At 35.9% G+C, this 14995-nt stretch overlaps 1 protein-coding gene across 2 annotated transcripts in view; it reads left to right on the top strand.

The window, feature by feature from the left end:
• LOC111149292 (protocadherin 7) overlaps positions 1-14995 on the top strand; it is a 431882-nt gene that overhangs the window by 10109 nt on the left and 406778 nt on the right. The gene's annotated exons all lie outside the window — the stretch shown is intronic.

Genomic DNA, 14995 nt, shown 5'->3' with positions numbered 1-14995 from the left:
AAAAAAAAAAAAAAAAAAAAGGTTCCAAGGCACATTCCAGCAATACTTTTGAGATTCTAGCTTTCTGTGGACTCAGGAAAATTAAGTCTATTGAGTCTTTGTCTGTAATAGCTTAAATAGTGACTTTTGATAAAATTTCAAGTTGATCGATATTTTTAAATGGCTTTGGAATCACAATCTTTTCCAGGCCAGTGAGATAGTGTGTTAGAGTAAAAGATAGTGTCTCTTGTTCATCCTGTGTGTGTATTTCTAAATGTCACTGTGTTTATTTGTGTGTGCTTCCACACATCTATATGCAAGGACTTTGAGCAAGATTTATTAAAAAAAATTGTTTATAAAACAAATTTGAGAGATTAATTTTGTATTAAGTAGTTACTGCCAATGGACTGGTTTATCCTTAATCTTGAAATACTGACCAAAGAATCTGTACTATCTATAGAATTTTTAAGTTTTTGTTGTTGTTAAATTCCTTAAGAAAATTTGGAATTTTTACTTAGATTTACTAAAGTCACTGTAGTCACATTCAGAAGGAATTTGTGGCTTCCTGCTTTTGTGGTACATTTATCTGAAGGCTATTCTATTTGATGTCAGATAACATAAATTCAGGCTGCTTCCGAGAATTCAGAATTTAGATATGGTTGAGAAAGAGAGTGGCTGAATTTTCGTTCTGTAAGTAATATTCTGGGTAAGTCAGGGATTCCATTGGGTGGTCCCTCTAATTCTCTAATGTTTATATATTTATGTCTCTGTTTGTTGTATGTGTATTTGTGCCTAAAAATAAGTGTTCCATGTGTAAAGTTTGATCAAATTCTAATACGTTTACCACATCATCTGACCTACAAAGTTGTCCACAGTTTTGAAATACTAAGAATGCCAGATTCTTGGGATTTTTTTTTTTTTTTTTTTTTTTTTGGTGAACTCTTGTCAATATAAAAGCCCTCTAATAAAAATAAATAAATACTTGAAGAATACTGGGACACCTGGGTCACTCAGTTGGTTTAGCGTCCAAATCTTGATTTCAGCTCAGCTCATGATCTCAGGGTCCTGAGGTAGAGTCCCATGTTGGGCTTCACACTGGGCATGGAGCCTGCTTAAGCTTCTCTCCCTACCTCTCCCTACCTTCCCCTACCTCTCCCCACCACACACACACACACACACACACACACACACACACACACACGCTCTCTGTCTCTCTCTAAAAAATAATGATGATAAATAAATATTGGAAAAATACTAAAATGTGGAGTGATAGGAAATGAACTTTAACCCATGTAATTCTCTAATGTATATATTTCAAGGGTTTTATTCTATTAGGTGTTTAATTTTACAAAAAAAAATGACATTTTCAGAAATATTATTGAAACTGTAGTGTAATTCCTGAATAAAACCTAATTATCCTCAACTTCTCAATTTGTTTTGAGCACAAGGACCAGTCTAAGAAGCTGGTGAAAAAACCCTTACCACTTTCTGCTTCTTGAAAATGTCATGTTTCCTCATCAAAAGTAGTAAACTTCCTTAGGTATACTTAAAGTCTGAATCCTGTAACAAATCATATCAATTCAAAAACAAATTATACAGGAAAAAGGTCCAGAATTTTAGGATAATCTAACTGCAACAACATAGAGAGGATGTACATAAATACTTTCACAAAGAAAATTCTAAGGCAGCCTTTTGAAAACTTGGGTTGCAGCACATTATTGAGGCGTGGATTGATTTAGTGCGTCTCTACCACAATCAGAAAGATGTGAAATAAAACACAACCATTCCAACTACATCACCCATATAGTGAGAGTAAATGTTGTCGTGTGCAATCCTTATTTCAGTTGTGTATGGGTGTTCCTATTCTTGGTTGCCATGGAAAAACTGTGTTTTGTTATGGAAACAGTTGAAAAGTGTTCAGAACCACCACTGCAGTTTGTTTGGGGTGGGAAACTATGGCTATTATTGGAAAAACATAATAAATCGCGACAAAAATATAACACTCCCAAAGATTTTAGTGTACTATCTAGCTGAATCAGAATCATCAACAACATACGATTACAGAAGTATTCATCAACAGCAAAAAGCTTTTAGAAGCCTATTATCATTTCTCTGTGTGTGTATGTGTGTGTTTTAATCTCTGAACATGTCACCATTGGTTCCTATTTTGCACAGACTTCCTCTTTCTCCACCTTTTTTGCTCCCAGTTGTCATCCACCTCAGTCTCTTGATCAGTCTCCTTTGTGATTACTGGAATTTACCACATAGAGAGGTGCCTGTGGACAGATGGAGACAGATACAGAACATACCACCTGATAGCCTGTAAATTTCAGCATTGGAATATTTTGTTTTAAATGATAAGATAATATTTTATTTTCCATCACAAAATCTAAAGAAGAAAATGAGAATGTTAGAGACTGGTTTAATCACTTTTAACACCTCTAATATTGGCACTGGTACTGAGTATGCAAAAAAATATTAAGATAGAGTCTCTGTCCTCTTGGAATTAATCTATGATAAAAAAGATTATGGAGTAAAAATGATAGATTGTATTTGCATCATGCTTCTTAAGTTTCAAAGCATCAAGCGCTATGTTTGCTCATTTGTTCCTCAGAACAATCTGTGAGGAAAAGCATTGTTGTTATTTCTGAAGTGAGGAAACTGAAATAAGGAAAAATTTATTTGTGACTGGTGGAACTACCTTAAGAACTTTATAAAGTCTTTGAAGAAATATCAGATCAGAATTCAAGTATACTGCAAGCACTTGGGGAAAGCTGTGAAATCTGTGCTTTTGAATATAGTCTGTTTTCTGATTTATCTGGGTAAAACCACCTCAGAAGAACTCCTTAGAACGTGCCCCAGGTTGTCAAACGTTTTGCAGTCACAAACTGCACTTAATATTACCAAAAAACAAAACAAACAAACAAAAAAACAAACAAAAAGGCTGTAGGTATAATGTGCAGATCTAATTAACTGGATTTGTAAACCACCGCATATGTGATTTCAAACACCTTAAGAATTGGGTAAGTCACTCTAAACCTAACTGTATTTTTGAGGCTATCTCTAGAAAAACCAAGGCCCTTAAGAAGTAAATCCAGAGTTTGAAATATGTTTCTGGGAATAATTTTCCAATCTATAACTTTGCAAAAACACTTTTCTTGGATGTGTGTGTGGTGCGTGTTTTCATCCTTTTCGTAGAGATTATATTAATTTGCTGAATCATTAATACACAGTGTAAGGCTTTGGTGTGTAATTAAAAGGATGGTTAGAACAAGTCTCTTCCTAGATAGGACAGTGCAAAAATAGGCAAGGTAGGCAAGATATATACATGAAACTCTCAAGGGCTGCCTCCAAATCTGTGTGGTCTATCATGGTTTTCCCAGTGCTTGGTAGAGTGCCTAGCACATAGGAGACACTCGTTAAGTATTTGTTGAACAACAAAGAGCCTGGGCTTTGATGCTAGATACAGAAGATCTCTTTGTATTGGATCACTGAACTATGGTATGTTCACTTTTGTATCAGACTCTGAATGTCCTAATAGATACTTTCTTTCCCTGCTGGGTGGATGTCTCCATGATAAAACTCTACCCGCTGTGCTGGCTAGAGTCCCGGCTAGAGTCCCTGCCTTTTCTGTGTGGGTATGACTCTCATTTCAGTAACAAGTGAGAAATATTCTCATTTACTCTCCTTCCTCCTTGGTGGTGTTCTCAACACCAAACCCTTAAAAAAGATAAAATTAAACTATTAAGCGAATATGCAAAGCAAGTCAGGGAGGCACTGGCCACCCAGTAGAGTTCTGATCCTTGTTCTCATCTTACACAGATTCTTATCTTTATCCTTATCCTTTTCCTTATGGAAAAAATAGGCATGAGTGTCTATATTCGTCACTTTATATGTTCTTGCAGATATTATCCTTTCCCTGTACCAAAACATGCTCACCGATAAAGTATGTTTCCATTTTTATTCTGAAAGCACAAGGTGAGCGTCACTTTGAAAGGTGAAAGCCTGGAGTATCTGTAAAGAGAAACATGCACTTCGTTTACTAAGGAAAGAGGTCTAGAAGAGAGAATATGATCTTGGGAGTGATGAGCAGTGAAGTAGGAGCTGAGAAATGTCTTACAACTCCTTAGTGTTGAATCCCTATGTTGTACACATGAAACTATTGTAACATTGTGTGTCAACTCTATTAAAAAACAAAACAAAAAAGCAAAAAACAAAAAACAAAAAACAAAGTCCTTAGGAGCCCAGATTCAAAGGAGCACTCTTTTCAATTGCAAATGCAAATTGCAAATGACTTCTGAAGGAATTGGGTTTAGTCTTTGGCACACCCTGGTGTAAATTGCTTTAAGCAGATAACTAGGTCAGTACCTCACAAAGATCAACCTTACTGAAGAAAGGAGGATTCTGCTTAGGAACTTGGGGGAAGGATGAGTAGCCTTCAGTAGTTTTTTTAAAGACTCGAACTGGGGCGCCTGGGTGGCTCAGTGGGTTAGAGCCTCTGCCTTCGGCTCAGGTCATGATCCCAGGGTCCTGGGATCAAGACCCGCATCGGGCTCTCTGCTCAGCGGGGAACCTGCTTCCTCCTCTCTCTGCCTGCCTCTCTGCCTACTTGTGATCTCTGTCTGTCAAATAAATAAATAAAATCTTAAAGACTCGAACTCTGTTAAGGCACCAGGTCTCTCCAACTCCAGCTAGGCATCCAGGATATAATGGGATTTTGTTTTCAGTCTGGAAGATCATGTCCAACTGCTCTGTTTCCGTTCCCTTTCTGCTCCCATACTTTTGAGAGAAAGATAGGAGCAAAGAAGTAAAAAAGGAAAAAAGAAAAACCCATAGCCACTTCATTGGCAGCATACTCATCTTCTCCTTCATATTATTATATTCGACTACTGGAATTTTTATTTTTATTTTTAAAGATTTTATTTATTTATTTATTTGACAGACAGAGATCACAAGTAGGCAGAGAGGCAGGTGGGGCGCCCTCCGCTGAGCAGAGAGCCCGATGCGGGGCTGGATCCCAGGAAGGCAGAGGCTTTAACCCACTGAGCCACCCAGACACCCCTACTGTAATTTTTTAAAGTGGCCACATTATTGCCATGTAGTTGATTCTTGCCCTAATTTCATTCAAGTCTCAGAAATTGAATTCTAGGACAGATTACAGACAGTAAATCAGACTACCAGAATTCTCAGTGAGAGTTCCTGTAATTCCTAACTTCCATTCAGTAGTTCACTTCTCAAAGGCCTCTGCCAAAATAGAAAATGAGCTGGATAAGGCAATCTGAACATCTGCCTTCTTGTCCCGGTTCTGTCACTGATTGGCCAGTGTGACCTTGTGTAGTCCTTTCGAGTCCAGAGGCCTGTTGAAAGTGTCCTCTGTCATTTTACATAACAACCGCTGCTCTGATTACATGACAGGGTTTATGAGGGGGTTATGTAAAACAATTGGAGGTTTGTAAAGCATTACCACAATTTAAGATAATATTTCTAGTCATCCATGAATTTCTCTAAGCCTTCTTAAGATGCATTTTACACTTTTGGTGTATTTTCACTACCAATTATATTAAAGTCTTTTTTCACTTTCTTTTCTTTTCTTTTCTTTTTTTTTTTTTTTTTTTCCTCCCTTTGGGGTTGGAAGAGTGTTTGTTTTAATTTGTTCCACTGCTTGTTTGAAGCATCTGCAATTCTCTTGCCCTGATTGATTTCTTCAAAGTTATGCCGATCACTGAGTAAGGTGCAGCCATGTGTATGTGTCTACCTACATCAACAGGCCCTGGATAGTATCAGAAAGACTTTCAATGCCTGTTGAGGTCTCCATGGTGAAGGAGGAGAAGAAAAGAGCTCACCGCTGTAAAGCAAGTGGTTTAAGAACAGCTTGTAACAATATGATATGATCTGATATTATCCATTTTGACACTTTAAAAAAATCCCATCATTTTTTTCAGTTATTTCGTCTTCCGTGAAATCTTTCCTGGGAATTTTTGTTTCCCACATCATGACTAGTCTCTAAAAGCCATGGGTTACTGTGGTTTTATTCTGCGACAATCACTCTGGTTATCATACATCATCATATTATTTACTACTTTCTAACATCTCCAAGAAGAGGGTCCTATTATTATCTCTATGGGCCATATGTAGCTGAGGAAAAGCAAAACAGAATCTCTCCTAGATCCCATCCCCTCTACATATAACAGAGTCCACTAACGCCCTCATAGTCAACTCCCTTCCAATGTACTTCTCTTACCAAATTTGAGAATTTTTATTAGCGTGGTATCCCTGATAGATTTTAATTAAATTTAATTTAATTTAGGTTGTGGTATGCTTTTTATTCTAGTCCACAATAGCTCCTATGTATTCTTAGCAGGTTTAAAAGACAATCAGTATCAGCTTGCTAGTGCTGCCATAGCAAACTACCAGAGACTGGATGGCTTGAATAACTGAAGCTTAGTTTCTCGCAGTTCAGAGCACCAGGAGTCCCAGATCATGCTGCTAGCAAATTCCGTTTCTGATGAAGACTGCCTTCCTGGTTGGAGGCAGCTATCTGTTCAATGTGTCCTCAAATGGCTTTCTCTCTATCCCTTCCTCTTTCTAAGGAGACCAGTTCTAACAGATTAGGGCCTCACCTTCTGACTCCATTCAACCGAATTACCTCCATAAAGGCTGTGGCTCCAAATCAGTCACATTGGGGTTTGGAGCTTCAGCATATGAATTTTAGGGGGACACAACTGAAGTTCATTTTTTAGCTTATTACCTCTAACTTTTTATGCATATCACTGAATGATTTCTGCAATTTTCAGCTTTCACAGGGATTTGTGATATTAAGTAGCATCTTAGTTATTTTAATTTTGCCAACTGATAAGGGCATTTGGGTTTATTAATTCATGTAAAATCAATATTTATATAAAATAGTCCAAAATTTTTCCACAAATGTAGGAGGTCTTTTTAAATGATAGTAATATGTAGCCTTAAATTTCTAGTATATTTTCAGCATCAAGATCCAAAGGAAAAACAGTAGGAGTTAAGTAGGGAAGGAGTCAGTTGAAAATATAATAATATAGGTTTAATAATCACTCTTTTTCTAAGGACAGTCTCAGTGGATTTTCACACACAGTGCATCATTGGTCTTACCAAGATCCAGATTTCTCACGGCATTCAGAAACTGCCAAACATGTCCAAGGCTGGTACCACATTCTGACTGACTCTTCACCGTCTGTTGATACATCTGCATCCAGTACATTGTATCATTACACGAATCCTCAGACACACTGAGGATTTTTTTATTGCGTCCTTTTATTTGCCTCATAAGGTTAAAAATCATGTTACAAAATATGCAATGAGCAGCCTAGGAACTGTATATATATATATGTCCAGCAAGATGTAGGAAGTTAGATAGAAAGTTACGGCAATATAGAATAAACTCATCAAAAGTCAGGAAGAGGAACTCCTTCTTTCCTGTCCTTTGGTCAGAATTTCTAGGCAATGGACCATAACAGCTGAATAGACTTTTTCTAAGAATTATCTTTCTAAGCTTCTAGAGCTAATTTTACATTTGACCTCCTATATTAAAAATGGCAGATTAGTCAGTCCTTTTTTTCTGGGAAATGACAATAATCGTGGCATGAATTTGAAGGTTTTTTAAAGTTATTATTACTGCATCTGAATCTGCTTTTCATTGCATTTAACTGTTGAACCCAAGGATCATTTTAAATAGAGATGGCATTTCTACGCAGCATTAGGAACAAAAGATGGTAATACCTATTTTTTTCCAAACCAATGCACACTGTATTAGCTCAGGAACATTTAATTTACTTTATTACTAAAAATTTCTCACCTTTTTCTCTAGCGATTTACCTTTAATAAGAAACTAGTGTCTCTGCGCACATCCATGTATGCATACTATGTATATGTATTTATATATGTACAGACACAGAGGTAATACAGTTAACATTTCAGAGCAAACACTGAATGAGTGATTACTGTATGCCAGTTATATAATTGTGTGCAAACCGTTATTCTCAGCACTAGAGAAGCAACAGTAATGAAAACAGATAACAATCTTTCCCCACTGAGATTTAATTTCAGTGGGATAATACATAAATAATAATAGCTAAACTTATATGCCATATTCTATGCACTGGTCAACATATTTTACATAATTTCACTCATTAAATAGGTACAACTACCCTGTGAAATAGAGCTAATTATCTTTACTTTGTAGATGTGGAAAGTGACGCACAGGGTTGAGTATTTGCTCATGATCAACACAATTTGTCAAGTGGCCAAGCACAGGGTCAAATACAGATGGTGGCTGAGGGGCCACACCCTCAAGCTCTGTGTATATGTGAAGTGGACAGAACATGTCTAATTGATAGTCACCTAGTTCTAGGAGAAGGAAATTGGATTCATATATTTCTCTTAAAGACTTCAGTGGTATTTCAACCTTCCCATTTTCATACCTTTTTTACTCTGTTTTTGAAATCAGGTCACTCAGTCCAGTTTGTTTGTTTGTTTGTTTGTTTTGCTTTTTTTTTTTTTAATAATACCATCTTAAACCTTAATCAAAGTTAAAATAAAAAGATGGGAAGGTAGATTTTAGACTAGTAGGTGCTTCTTCCTTCTACCCACTCTCTGCTCTTGGAAACACATCATTAATGTGTTTTCCTTTTTTGTTACTTATCTTAGTATTCTTTACTTCACTCAGTAGTTACAAAGTCTGTTATGTATTTATTAATACAAGTAGGAAACATAAATTCATTATTTTTATAAATTTCCATTTTATTTAGGATAGGAAATGTCTTTTATAGGGAATAAAAATTTTACCTAGAGGTTTTTTATGTTTTGCTTTGTTTTGTTTTGTTTTTTTTAAGATATTATTTATTTATTTGACAGAGATCACAAGTAGGCAGAGAGACAAGCAGAGAGAGAGGGGGAGGCAGGCTCCCTGCAGAGCAGAGAGCCCGATGTGGGGCTCGATCCCAGGACCCTGAGACCATGACCCGAGCCGAAGACAGAGGCTTAAACCACTGAGCCACCCAGGCGCCCCTACCTAGAGGTTTTTAAAACATACATTTTATTTACCTTTTTACCAGAAAGAAAATACGTGTTTTTCTTTTGAGTTTTTGGTCTTTGTTTTCTACATAGTCACAACATTTGAAAGAAAGCAAAGTAAAAGTGAATTCCTTATAAATAATTTTTTTTGTAATTTATTCTCATTTTCCTCAAATTAGTTGCTCATTATCAAACATTCAATTAAAATATGTCCTCTATCATGTCATAGTTTTCCTCTTAAAGTATATTACTATTCTATTTCTTTATGACACATGCTTTCAGTCCTCTAAAACATGGATGAATACAACCAAAGCGCATTTGAAATACATTCTTTATGAAAATAATAATTTACTAATTTTTTCCTATGACAGTGTTTTCTTAATGTATTGATGACACTTTTTATTATAGGATGTTTATTCAACTGCATAAATGTCTCTGAACAAGTGTCTTTGTAATATAACTCTGGGTTCTGTTATGTAGTAATTCTGCATCTTATGGTCTGAAATGATCCTTTGTACTACTGGAATGTTTTAAACTTTTTAAGCTTTAAAATTATTGAATCAAATTTTTGAGGTGGTTGTTTCCACCATCCTCTAAAAACTTGTAGAATTTTGTTTCATTAATAACAAGTATTAAAAATATTGTTAGCATTGCAGTAATTTCCAACTAACGGAGAGAAGGTAGTATCAAATGGTAAGGAATCCACCTCATCTCCGGGCCTTACTTGAATTCTTGTGGAACCCACCAGACCACCAGTTTAACATTCTCTTAAAAGTTTCATTCCCATTTGAAAACAACTAACTTAAAGTCAAACTACTCTGGAAATTAGTCACTGTTTATTATTGGCTTATTCAATGCTGGCATCGTTAATACATTCTAAAATGACTACATCAGTAGAGTGTAAGTAAAGGAGATAGAAAACAATTTGGTTTGAGCTGGAAAGCTGTTCCAAATTTAGTGCCTGAAAATGGGCAATCAGTTATGAAATCCATAAGCATCAGTGTAGATACTGGTACACTTTCAGGGAGGGAAAAATAGAAGAAAACACAAAAAAACCACAGTGCGTTTTGCATAACCACATTACAAGAACTTGGTGAAATTCTGCATATATTATTATCATTCTAAAAAATGTTTCCTAGACATACTTGTGAGTTGTGTTGCCTTTTTTTTCTATTCATGTAGATGAGTGGGGATTGTGCTAAGTCAGTAATAAATAGCATGAAATACCTACTTTAAACAGTAATCAAGTAATTGTGTTTATGTGTCCTTGAGAATTCACTGCCCTGAATTTTGAACTTTTTGATTTTTTTTTTTTTTTTTTTGTAAAACAAGAACAGTTGTTGCTACAGCACAAGGCAGGGACTCCTAATGGCAAAGAAGCATTTATAATCATGTAACTGCTCTGTTTAAGTCTGAGAAGTGATTTAAGGAGGAACTTGGTTTTCCTGTATGTTTATGCTTTCAAAAATCACATAGAATATTGTTTGTTAACCATTAGATGATGTGACATCCTTGAGGGACATAAAGTGTCCCCACTGTGTCACACTGCAGTTGACAGCAGATGCACAATGTGAAAGAAGAACAGATACAGCTTATAAAATAAATTCATTCATACATAGTACTTTTATCATCTACATAAATATGTCTGTATACCTTTCTCTTGTCTACATCAGCAATGCTCAGTTCTGCATTTCAGGCCACAGAGCTGCGATGCAAAGAAAAGGAGAGTGATTTGTGTGAAGCCTAAACAAAGGAAATCCAGCCACATTTCTAGTCCTCAATTATTGTGTTCTGCATGCTTGTGCAACTTACCTTGTGTTCCCAGTTGACCTGTGTGGTGCTTTTTGGATTTGTAGCATTAGTAAGAGTGCTGCCATTTGAGCTGTGAATTTAGTTTTGCTTTTGTTAAGGGTCAGAAAGAAAGAAACTATTCATCACATTCTGCTTCCTATAAAGAGACATTGAAATGCAGAAAGATCCTCACATCTAAAAGCATGCCTTACCATACAATAAGCCTGTGCATTAGTGACTACAGTCTGGCTGAGAGGCAGATGCAGATTTTATAGGATTTATTTTGGTCTTGATCTCTGAGGTTGAGCAGATCACTCAACTTTTCTTTATCTCGTGTTTTTAACTTATTTATCGCTCCATGGGAGAGGTAAGAAACTGTAAAAATCAAACAGCAAGTCATTGGCTATTGCACGGATGTAATTTTTATCATGTGTTACAGTAAACAAATGATCTTTTCGGGGGATGGAGGGAGATTAAGCAAAACCAAGTAATGGTGCTAAAAGCTGCAGCCAACCTATTTTCTTAGAAGAATTAGTTTGTTTATTTTTAAAGACTGTGTTCTTATCAAAATAAGCATTATGTCCTGTGCTCATCTGCAGGAGAATTGAAGACATATTATTTTATCACTTTTAGTAAAAGTAGAATGTCTTACTGAAGATAGAAGAAAAAAAACATACTTTAGAACTGGAGAGGGAAGTCTCAAGTTACAAATAATAATAATAATAATAATAATAACAAAAGGAGAATTTGTTCGGGGGGGGCCAAAAAAATATTCGACTGATTTCTTTTCTTTTTTCTTTTTTTCTTTTTTTTTTTTTTTTCTCTCATTTAAGCTGGTTTCTTACTGGGGCTGTTTTTTTTTTTGTTTTTTTTTAATAACTGAAATAATATGGGGAAAGACAAAGGAAAAGACAGTAAAAAATGAAAGTACTAAGGGAATAGACATAGGAAGTTGTATCTTTCTGTACTTTCATGATTGTCTACATTGCCCACCTCAACTTACAATTGAAAATCTCTGAAAAGAATATCAAGTTTTGAGGAAAGTGCTAGAGGGTGAAAGACAACATTCTATGATCCTTCAACCCCCCCGCCCTCTCACTCTATTTCTCTCTCTCTCTTTTTCTCTCTCTCTTCCTCTCTCTCTCTCTCTCTCTCTCTCTCTCTCTCTCACACACACAGTAGCGCACATGCACATACCCTCACTAAGTCAAGCTATTTTGTTTTAAGTTGGTCACACATTTATCATTGCAAACTAAAGATAGTAATAATCAGCTCAGTGAACATTGGAAATTTGGAGACATACTGGCATTTTTGAAAGCTGCTTTTAGAGAAGTTACTACCTATCTCACTAGGTTTCAGGTTGTGGAGGGAGACTGCTAGAGTAACGATAGCAAAGTGAACATTCTACACTCGGCAGTCTCTTAGAAGACATTGGACTGTAGGCAATCCGTGTTTCCCTCGATCCTTCAGGATCCTCTACAACACAGGCAGTTATGATATCTGAGGTGTTGCTCTTTTCTTTCCCTAGTGGCATCCTATAAGCTTTTACACTTGCTCTGTCTTCATTTGTCCCGCCAAGCAGGCTAAGTTTTCTCACTTGTCTCAGAGGAAGTCAAATGTCCATAAGTACCAAGCAGAGAAGTGATAAGAATAGTTTGAACACTGAATTTTTTTTAAGTTTTTATATCTCAGCTGCATTGAGGAAGCTACAAAGGACTAACAAATTTGGGAATTCCAATATGCCTTGATGGCATAACTAAAAATTATTAAATTATTATAAAAATTATTATAAAAATTATTATAAAAATTATTAAATTATTAAAAGCAAAGGTAGAATTCAAAGTTTGCCTCTTCTTACCAGCCTGTATGATCCTGAATCAGGAAGGAGCTTTAAGTAAGACAACTAGAGGTTACATGTCCAAATGAGTCTTGTTCATTCATTTATTTAATGCCCAATTACTGATGTTCCATTCTATTTGGAATGTAAGGCAGGGGCTCAGAGTCTTGTGGAGACAGACTTACAAAGGAATAATTATACTGTAGTATGGTTAAGGGTTATAATAGGAGCTATAAGTACTCTGGGAAGGATTTAGTGATTCCTAGGGAGGTTGGCAATTGACAATTACCTCACGAGGAAGTTATAATGTAGCTTTAATTTATTTCTTCTGCATCAGTCTTGCAACCTTGGCCATAGGGCATTAGCTATTCTCTTTGGAGCTGAATTGGGATGTATTTTCTCCACATTCCATCCTCCTTTACGTTTCAACAGGTTTTTGCTTTTTATGCATCTATAATGGATTTTTTTCTTTGATTGTTAAAATTAGAACCATTTAATGAACAATTCAGTTAGCCTCACTGCTTTTTAGTCATTCTGTGATTTTGACCAAAAACTGAACTTATTCACTCTACCTGTTCATTCTGAATTCTTCACACTTGGCTCTGAATGATTTTTAGTAATTTGCTGATGTCAAATCACCTTCAAATGGTTAGTATTACTATCATTGAAGAGATTGAAAGAGACGAGACCCAGGCTGCCAAGCGATTTCCAAAATAGGAGTTATATAGATGCTTTTAATCATGGCAACATTACTGGAATATTTACACCCTCTCCAGGCAACTTTGAAAAATACAGCGACTCATCTGAGTCATAAGTTATGTTTTCCTAAAAATAGTCATGTAAGCTTGTATTTTTATACCTTGTATTTATTTTATGCATTGATTATTGAAAGTATTCTAGCCCTGGGGTTTCCCAAGAAAAACCATAATGATTTTTTTTACAGTTTCTGATTATTTTTAGGTTCTTTTCATTTTTTCTAGTGCTCTCCTTCTCCCCCAAGCCCCTATCATATCTTCTATTAACACTGGTGCTTGTTATCAACTGGCTTTCAGATAGTCTTGTTTAAGTGACTGCTTCATGACAGCTTTTAAGATGTTGCCTCTCCAAGTTTTATTTCTATTCTGGTGCATTCTGGATGAACAAAAAGCCTGATGTGAGGCTTTTTCATGGAAGGATTCATATGAGATACTATACAGAACACAGAGGAAAACACTGGGAGACAGAAACAGCCCTAGTTGAATTTTCTTCTATCTTTCTTGTTCCCTTGATTTCTTAAAGATGTCACTTCACAACAGACCTCTGGTTTTGTGTCCAGGTGGCAGTAAGGTATCCCTTGTTTATGCTGATGCCGTTCCATCTCTGAGGGTGAAATTACTCCATATATGGAGTATATATTCATGGAGTAATTTGAGCCTGAGTCAATACACACATGCACGCGCGCGCGCGCATACTGAGTTCACATAAATGTAAGTATAAACATAAACATAAATATATATGCATACACAGTTTTTTTCCTCTAAAGAAATAATAGTGTTTTTTTAAAAAATCCTAGGGTAAATTTTGGTCTGGAAGCACCACACCTCCAGGAGGTAAGAGAGGCTGATATCCCTAACTTAGATGATAGTTAAAAAATTCTAAGTTATATTTCTGTTGTTTCTAAAAAGTATTAAAAAGAAGCCACAGCAGGGCCACATTTACAAATTGTCCTTGTCCAGCCTCATGATAAAGACCCAAAAAGGAAGTTATTTATTGGAAGAACAGCCAGCTTGATTTTTTGGGAATTGACTTCAGTTGTGAGGCCTGCGGTATAAAAGAAGAGGAGTAGATCTTCTGGAATGGGCGACACCATACAGTTAGCCTTGGTGTAATCCTTCTTTTAATATTTTGGCATCTCTGTTCTGTAGTCTTTTATAATTCTATAGTACCCACTTTTCCAGTCTCCTGAGGCCTTATTTTCAGTAACTGTTCCTGAAATCTACCTCATTTACTTTCTACAAAAACTTTCAGAATCTCTGTATAATTCCCTTAAGGTAATGGTTGAAGTATTCTATTAAAAGTACATTTATATTGGTGGATATTGGTGGTTTACTATGTTAATATTAATAGCAACTACTTCTAGGAATTGGAAATTGACTCACAAAAACATTCCAGCTAACAATGACTATTTCAACTAAGTCTGACTGAAGGAAGGGAAGCATTTGTTTTTGATTTTTCCTTCCTTCCTTCCATCTTCCCTTCCTTCTTTTTCTCATTTTCTTTTCTTTCTTTTCCAAGATTTTAATTTAGTAGAGTCTAGTAAACCATGCATGGATGTCTGTTGCAGCAGGCTTTTGAGGATTTAAT

Source organism: Enhydra lutris, unplaced genomic scaffold, assembly GCF_002288905.1.
Source record: "Enhydra lutris kenyoni isolate GAN:26980312 unplaced genomic scaffold, ASM228890v2 scaffoldscaffold21, whole genome shotgun sequence".
Taxonomy (NCBI): Eukaryota; Metazoa; Chordata; class Mammalia; order Carnivora; family Mustelidae; genus Enhydra; species Enhydra lutris.
Note: the sequence above shows the minus strand (reverse complement) of the source record. Positions and strands in the feature narration are given on the sequence as shown.